The 9,013-nt window shown below is 29.2% G+C and overlaps 1 protein-coding gene across 1 annotated transcript in view; it reads left to right on the forward strand.

Annotated features, from left to right (window-relative positions):
* LOC119670980 (rho guanine nucleotide exchange factor 10-like) overlaps window positions 1-9,013 on the forward strand; it is a 391,460-nt gene that overhangs the window by 133,776 nt on the left and 248,671 nt on the right. The window lies entirely within an intron of this gene.

The raw sequence follows: 9,013 nt of genomic DNA on the forward strand, positions 1-9,013 counted from the left end.
CAGAAAGCATGAGCGTAAATGAGGGAGATTGATAAATAGTAAAGGGGTTGGGATTATAGCGCAAGAGCGAAGGTACTAAACAGAGTCACGAGAGCCGTGGGTATAGAAAGGAATGATGGAGAGATCGGAATCCCACTCATCGAAAAAAAAGGGAGAGTTATTGGGGGTTTATGCCACAAGGCCTGGACTATGTCCACGAAGAGGTTGTGAAGCCTGTAAAAGTAGATTAGTAAAAGTAGATTGTTGTCGATGCGAGTAATTTTGACTGAATCAAAAAAGGGCAGAGATGGAATAGTGTCTGCCACTAGGCTTGCGCTTGTAATTGGTGGAATCTCAAAGGAACTTGCTCTCGAAAAGACGGATTCTTTCCATTGGGAGGGAAACATTTGCAGACCAAATGGGATAAGCGTACGAGAGCAGGGGCGACTTCTTAGTTTTATTAATAACTCTAATATAGCTCAATAAATCTTATAAGTCACAAATCATCATTCTTCCTTATAACAAGACTAATAATAAATAAATTATAATAAATTACCCTACATATTTTGTCGAAAAAACCATATATATTCCATAGTGACAAGTCTACACTTAAACTGACGTAAGAATCTACAATGAATGAAAAGCACTTCTGCTTAGATGTATCAAAAATATCTGCCTGGAATTTCGGATAATAAAGTCACATGCAGTTTATATGCAGATTATGCGACTTCAATGTCTTGGAGACCGTTTTTTCATTATTCACGCATGCCGAATAGCTTAACAAGAGTAAAACAAGGAGATAGCAGCGGTTAATGACACTCATTCCAGGTAACACTGAGAGCAGTTATTTTAATACGCGCCCTCCTACGAATAGCACGCAACTCTAGAAGACTCTAGCCGAATATTATTTTTGGTTGTTACACCTCGACAATACCCCGTCTCTGCCATAGCCTTTCTTGGCCAGCAGCGAGATCACCGCAAAGGCTCTGACATTGTGCTCAAGCTCAACAATTTTCAGCTTGTTCCCAAGCTGAAATTTCTTGGTATTCTATTCTCCTCAAGTTCATAGTTTGTATCTTGTGTAGTTATAACAGCACAATTTTATCCCTCACATTAACTGTGTCATCCGTAACGCCCAGTTCAGGCACACTCAACTCAAAAATGCACTTCGAAGACATAACCAGCTTAACTGCAAAGTTAAGCTGCTCTGCTATAAGCAGCTTGTTCTCCCCCTTCTCACCTACGGTTTCCCTATTTGGTCAGCAACCACTTCCGCTCAGATGGAACGAATCTGCCTGCTTGAGTGGAAACTTCTATGCGATTGCTCCAACTAAAAGCGCAAACCTAACGGCAAACACTTTCCCGTGTCTATCCTTTATGACAATGCGAAGATCACTCGTGTTGACGAGTACCTTTTGTCACTTGCCTGTTAGTGCCTTACCCGGCTTCACGACCTCTCCCCTGACATCTCCGTTCTCATTACTCTCCCTGAAGACCCTGATCAAGCATTGCGCTTTAAACCCCCTCAGTTCCTATCCCATTACTTTGATGAATGGGACCGCAATCCTCACGTAGGTATTAAGCCTATCTGTTCTCATCTCTCTCTCTCTCCTGTTTTATGTCTCTTGTTTAAGAGGTGGTTTAAGTGGGTTCAAACCTCACAATATAGCTTTCTATGATGTCCACCTTCTGCAAAAAAATATATTAAAATAAAAAAAATACACTAATATATCACTTTATTTCATCTAGAAAAATATTCAAAATAGAATTAATACCAAACCAAACACAATGGTTGTTCCATTGTATATACTGCATATAAAAATAATCTTTTTTGCATAAATTAATAATATATAAATAAAATAAAATATCTCCAAACTATATATATAAGTAAAAAATTATCCAAACTAATTTTAATTTTTAATAGGTGACTATTCCCAATATTTTTTGAATAATTTTTTTTATTCATTTTTGTATAAATAATTAAGTATCTACTACTTTTGATTTCTAACTAATTAAAAATTAAACAAAAAATTCCTTTCTATTTAAAATTTTTAATTTAATTTCAACCACTTTAGCAATAAAAGAAGACCAGAAATTCTTCTTGGCAAACAAACTTGATCTAAATTAAATGTTGGCAAATTTATTTAAATTTAAATTTTTAATTCCTAATGATTGGCCGAGCATTTCTATCAATTAAAAAACGCTAATATATAAACTATATAGAATATATAAATAGAAACTGTACTGACAAATAATTTATTGATTTGTTGACTTATTAGCATTTTAAATTTATTATCCCACAGAATACACAAGTTATTTGCTGAGAATATTTAAGTCAAAAATAATTAATAATCTTCTAAAAAATATTTAATCAATTTTAAATTATTTTTTAACTTCGAATACTTTTTTATTGGGAATATTTGAAGAACTCCTATATACATAAATTCTTAAAGAAACACTTTTCACTTTTGTTTATCCAAGTAAACTACCAAAAAACTGTTCAGTATCTTAAAGAATATAACATTTTTAAGAGTACTATATTACTCTTGTTGGATGGACAAGCATTACGTATCCTGGCTTTTTCTCCTCTCTCCCCTGATTACTGGAATGAAGTTTTCAGAATGCTGTGGAAATCTTCTCCATTCCGAAGAGGTGGTGTAGTGGGTTCAAGTCTCACACGGTGGCTTCGATGCTTCCACCTACTATCAAGAAAAAAATCGTATGACAGTCGATCCACTCTTAAAGAAAATATTATTTGCTCAGATCAAATTGCAATAAAAAAGCTTTTAAGCATTTCTATACTTTAAAAGTACAAAATTTTAAATTAATTTATTATTAAATAAAACACAAAAAGCATATATCTAGCAAAATGTTTTTATTCATCTTTAATGTGGGTCATATCGATACAATCATGCTTAACCTTGACGTAGAAGAGAGGGTGTAAATTGAATATTGCAGAATTTTCGCCTACTATTTATATAAAGTGCTATATACAGTGTTGCACAAAAGTTTAAGTAGTTTAAGTTACAGTAATATCTCTGATTTTTATTCAACGATTATCGAATATTGAAACCGTGCGTTAGTTTTTATATTGAAACCGTTAGTGTTTCCTTTACAGAACTTTCGATTCACAGACGGGGTCAGTAACTTCTATTTATACCCATATTCATTCCTAAGAGGTAGTTTATCGAATATTATGCTTTCGTCATAAATGTTCGTACCAAGTATGAGTCTACACGTGGAATTATGCCTATTAGTGTTTCTTTTACAGAACTTCCGATTCACAGACGGGATCAGTAACTTCTATTTATACCCATATTCAGTTACAGTAGCTTCAGTAAGTGGTCTGATTATAATTCCTCAAGTCTTCAATACGCCCCTGTTCGATAATTTTGTCATAAATATCCACACCAGAAATTATCCAACATGGACAATTCTGATTATAAAAGTTTTTATTCATAACCACAGATTATATAAGATTAGGTTAGATTAATATTAAACTTTTAGTGGAGCCAGGTACTGTAATCTTAAAAGCTTTTTTGTGCTAAGCAGACATTAGTTAACCAAAAAATATTCCGTTTATTGAGTGATGATCAGATTATTGTTTGTTGATTAGTTCGGAACCAGGAATTATAATTTATTCAATATTCAGTTGCGACAGTTGCAGTAAGTTCTTTGATTTTTTATTCAACAATCATCCAGAAATATTCAAAGGCTTTTTCATCGTTTTTATAATATCTTATAATGTAATATCTATGTTTAATATTATAGATAGTAATATCTATATCGTACATCAACGTAAAAACTTTTACAGACATATACTATATAATTTTCTTTTCTGAATATTTTTAAAATAAATGGTGTAACTTCAATTCGAGTTCGTACTTTGTAGGTATAAACGTATAGTATAATCTTCTATTAATCTTTAACATACAAATCAAGTACAGCTTTAGATCAGTTGGCTAATGAACGCTAACTTTGTCCTTTAAATTTGGCAGGGCACGAGTTCAATCCCTGATACTTACAGTCTCAAATAATTACTTACGAATATTTAAATACAAAAATTATTTCGAAGACCACTGATGATGGATATTTGGCAATACTCGAAACAGCTGTATGGTCAGCCAAAAATTCAATTAATTCAAATGATATACAAGAAGTGTTGTTGTTGTTGTTCACTGCTATTCGAAAAATCTCTGTATTAATCTGTAATATAAAAAACTTAGTCTACTTTCAAAATTAAATCGAAATATACTACTATCTTTTTATTTATATGTGACAACACAATCCATCTCTCTTATACTATTTAAATAATCAATTACAATTTCTGCCTGACTTCCTCACTTACTCGCTTTAATGTATCTAAATTTTCTTAGTAAAACTTAAAGAAACCAAAACTTACTTTAATGTCTGTGAACGTTTTATTTTTGGGAATTATTTTATTTATTAAGCAAAATTCATTTGCTGTGATTCATTGCACGCTTTTACCAAATCTATTCTTCTGGATGTCAACACCAAATCGAATCTCCATTTATACTCGCATTCCCAAGCAATTGTGTAGGTTCATGTGACAAATGGTTAAACGCCCAATTCATCTTCCATTCTCTGCAGTTCGACAGCGAGCATTTCGTAAGGTTAACTTGCTAATTTCGGTTTCATCTGTTTTGGGCTGTGTAAATTAATCTTCTTTTGTGGGTTATTCCAAACGTTTAAGTAAGAAATACAAAAATGATCTAATTTAATTAATTTAAAGTGACAATTATTAGTTCGATTGTGCTTTGTTCTGCTATATTTAGTTTCAAGATATTTAGAAGAATTAAGTCTTTTGCCTTCTCTGCTAATAGTGACATAATCTGATTCATTAATTATTTCGACAAAGCACTTTATTGCACAAAACCAAATGAAGCTAAATAACTTATAAATGGAATTATTTATTGATTTAATCCAAAGTACTATATTTGCTTTCTAACTTTTGTAACTGTTCAAAGATTTATTGAAGCGTGTGTCCTAAAATGGTACTAAATTACGATTTCAGATACAAAAACTTAACCCACAAACATTTTTGTATCCTTACTAATTACGTGATATCATTAATACATTTGCTTAAATAAAATATTTTATATAAATATGCATAAGTATACAATAATAATACTTATCCAATTGTGGGATAACAATGCCTTAGTGATTTTATTTATACTATCAATAATCTATAGTTCGAATTTACTTCAAAATATATTAAGTATTAAAGCATTCGTTATGACAAATCTCACATTACTCATTAAATGTTCTTTCAAACCTCTTACTTCACTCACGCATACACTCAGTACCCAAACCTATTTAAATATATTTATAATTTAAAATAAACAAAAGACTAAAGTTCAGCTAATTGCACTAAATAGTGAAAACATAGAAAGAACTTGAATAGAAGAAAAATATTGTTATACTAAAAAGTCCTTTTTTTTGTTAGCCTTTTTGCAAGTCCCTAAGTTTTTGTATTATATGTTATAGTGTCGAGTGTAATCTATACCCATATCTTTTAAACAAGACTCCAAATAGATTTTTTGAACTTTATTTAATAATAGTTAGTGAAAAATAAATATCACAAGTAAAAATCTGTTCAAAACACATTTAGAAGTTAAAACTGTTCACCCGTTCATCTTATCAATACTAAATTTTTGAAAATATATCTAAAAATATATCTGGCCTTTGGACATACTTGAGGAACAAAATTCTGAAGTATAAATTCATGCCACGAGTACCCCTTAACTTGAATGATGGAGGGTCCCTTTGATGTACCTTCTTAAAAAACACAGTTTGTGCGATGAAGTCTTCTAACTACTATCTTTATAGTGGCCCTTTAGGTCTGACATATGGACAGTGACTCATCCGTGGTGTTACAAGTGACCATTATTTGTGCTTAAGTGAGCTTTGTTGCAGAAGGCTTTTTGGGTTAAAGTATATACAATTCAATTATGGGTTCAGCAAGTTTTTTTCATATATGTTAAAAATATTCTAAAAGTACGAATATACTATACTTAGATATTGGTAAGAATCATTAATATGATTCTTACTTAATCTTTCGTACAAGAGGAAATTGGTAAATTATGCAAAACATGAATATGTAGAAACGCATCTTAATTAACTAATTGTAAATCTTATAGACGATAGCTACAATATAAACAGAACGAAGAGATTTTAGATCTACAATACAAAATTTATATATAATTTGAATAATGTATTATAAGTAATAACAATTGAATTAAGAGAAGATGGTCTCAACGAAGATTAAATATTCCTACGTTTGTCTTCTATCAAAAATCTCAATTATTATTGTCAAAACTGACAATTAATTAGAATATAAACAATTACAACTTCAACTTGCTATTTTTTTGGTAAAATATAGACACAAAAAATTATTTCTTTTATGGAAAACGAAAAATTTATCAACTGTTTTTCGTTTATTGTTCCCTAGAAGTTCAATGCTTTATTAGTTACGGAAAGGTGTCAGGAAAGTAAATCATCATTTGTTGCAACTGTTTCAGAAAGTAGGATTTCTTAACCACAGTTAAATCTTTTAAATCACATGTCATAAGCCATAAATTTATTGTTTGGTAAACTCTTAATGTTATTAATTTTCATTATCTTTCAGAAAGGTTAATTAAAAAAGTTTTTTGTACAACAGTTTTATAATCATTACAGAAACTCATCTCATAAGCAAAGGCACAAACCATGCTCACTTTCAATGAACATAAAACTGTAAAAAAATTCATTTTTATTATACTAATCATATAAAACAATAATTTATAAACATATACTCTATTTCCTTAGGAGTAGTCAATAAATGAGCAAGGGAGGGTCGAACTTGAAGAAATCTTCTTTTTTATAAGAAGACAAACAAACAAAAAAGTTATTGTATTGAAAGAATTAACATTTTTTTTCTTATTGTCAAGAAAAACTCATCAAATTAGTAGTCTGGTTTGAATGCTACACACAACTGCAAACCCAAAGACCTTTGCCTTAGACTAGGCCTATGCCTTCGCCTAGACCTATGCCATCGATCCATAACATTTACAAATTGCTTAATTTTCATTACAATTAATTAATGCAGTCACATTTTTAAGGAGCAACCACCGTCTGACATCCTCCTAATGGCTACATTCATGTCCATCCATATCTTATACTGTTATTGGCGTAACCAGGTAGCGGGGCTACCTGGATGACAATATTTTAAAATTTCTCTTAATTTAAATAGACGAGCAAACAAAAATTTAACCCAGCCCATGCATTACAGGTATTTATAATTCATTTAATGTTATCTACTGCATATATCTTCCCGGGTTACAATAACCGCAGGAACTGAGCCAACGGCTCATTAATAAGAACCAACATATATTATAATCAGACTAATCTACGATAATTAAGAAATCAACAGATTTTAGCTTATCGTTTCCTGTATAAACGTACACTAAAGGGATAGAATATCATTATCATCAATGAATAAATATAATATCAACTGACAACAAATTTTAAACTAAACGCTAACAGTATTAATTGACTATTATATGATAATAAGTTAGAAAGGCAGTACACCGTATTCTTCAATACAACAGAGAACAACAGAGTTTCTTTTACACTAGTTATAATCAGAAAAAATTTAATAGTACTTTTCTTTCCGAATTTTCCGAACCTTATATAAACCGTTCTTAATAGATTTTGTTAAATAAATATGTTTACACGTACATGCATACGTCATATTTCGATTGTTATTACTAAATAATTCAATTTACTTAAAAAATTGTTGAGTAAATTTTCCCTAACTTATTTTTGCAAGGTAAATTATGAAAACAGAAACCTTGAAATCCTGCTTAAGGTATGAAGTATATTTTTAAAATGTTGGATTCTGAATAATTGTTCATTTGTAATAAACTATCTAATGATAAAATTGTATACAATCTATATAAATATTTTATTATTTAAATATTTTTAATAAATTATTTTTTTGATATTTAAACTTAGTTCAAAATAAAACAAAAATAAAATCTAAATTTAATTTATAAAATAATGTAAACTTTATTTTAATAATTTGTTCATTGTATATATAAAATTTTTAAGTCTTTAACATTTCGTTATATAATAAAATCAATTTAATAAAAATTTTGTTTTACAAAATAAATGAACTTGAATTGTTAATTGTTAATTATAACAATTCTTAATTAATTAATTAATTTAATTAAATGCAAGAATGGACAGTTTTTTTTAACATAGTTTCAAGATTTTCTTTTTATATAAATTGCTTTTAAAATAATTACATTAAATATAATAACATTTAGATTATAGAAAATAGTGTCCATCTATAGTATCTATTGAGTTTTAATTAATTAAAATTACCGCATCGATTTTTAATTTATTGAACTGAAATGCAACAGTCGACAGTTTTTAAATATTTTTTTCAATACTTTTTATATAATATATTTTGTAAAGAAATTATTTTAAAAATAATACGGTTAAAAATTACTATATTGATTAATTTATTAATTAAAATTAAATGCAACAATGGACGGCTTGTTTAAGATTTAACATTTGTTTAAAACTTTTATTTATATTTTAAAATTATTTTAATACAAATATTTCGGACTACTTTGTAGAACATTTTCAGTGAAATTATTTATAAAACTGTTTCCGCTTTAATGTTTTTTATTTGCTTATTAATAAATATGTTATACATTAGCAATTTTTGCTATTCTGCACATCTTTAGAACTTAAAGATTGTAGTCTGTGGACCACTAAAGTGCTAAAGGTGACACTATATTATTGACCTGTTGTTATAAACTTCTTCAGTGTATATTAGTATTACATTAGCATTATTTCATTATTACAACTCATAGTAATGGTGTGACACATGTTTTTATCTTTCATTACTAAATTAGTGAAAGTTTATGCAATTTGTTATAATAATAAGAATATTAATATAATGCAAGGAATATACTTTTAGACTACATCAGATTCTTTAAATACTAGCACAGGAAAATACTTT

Source organism: Teleopsis dalmanni, chromosome 1 (assembly GCF_002237135.1).
Source record: "Teleopsis dalmanni isolate 2A chromosome 1, ASM223713v2, whole genome shotgun sequence".
Classification (NCBI taxonomy): Eukaryota; Metazoa; Arthropoda; class Insecta; order Diptera; family Diopsidae; genus Teleopsis; species Teleopsis dalmanni.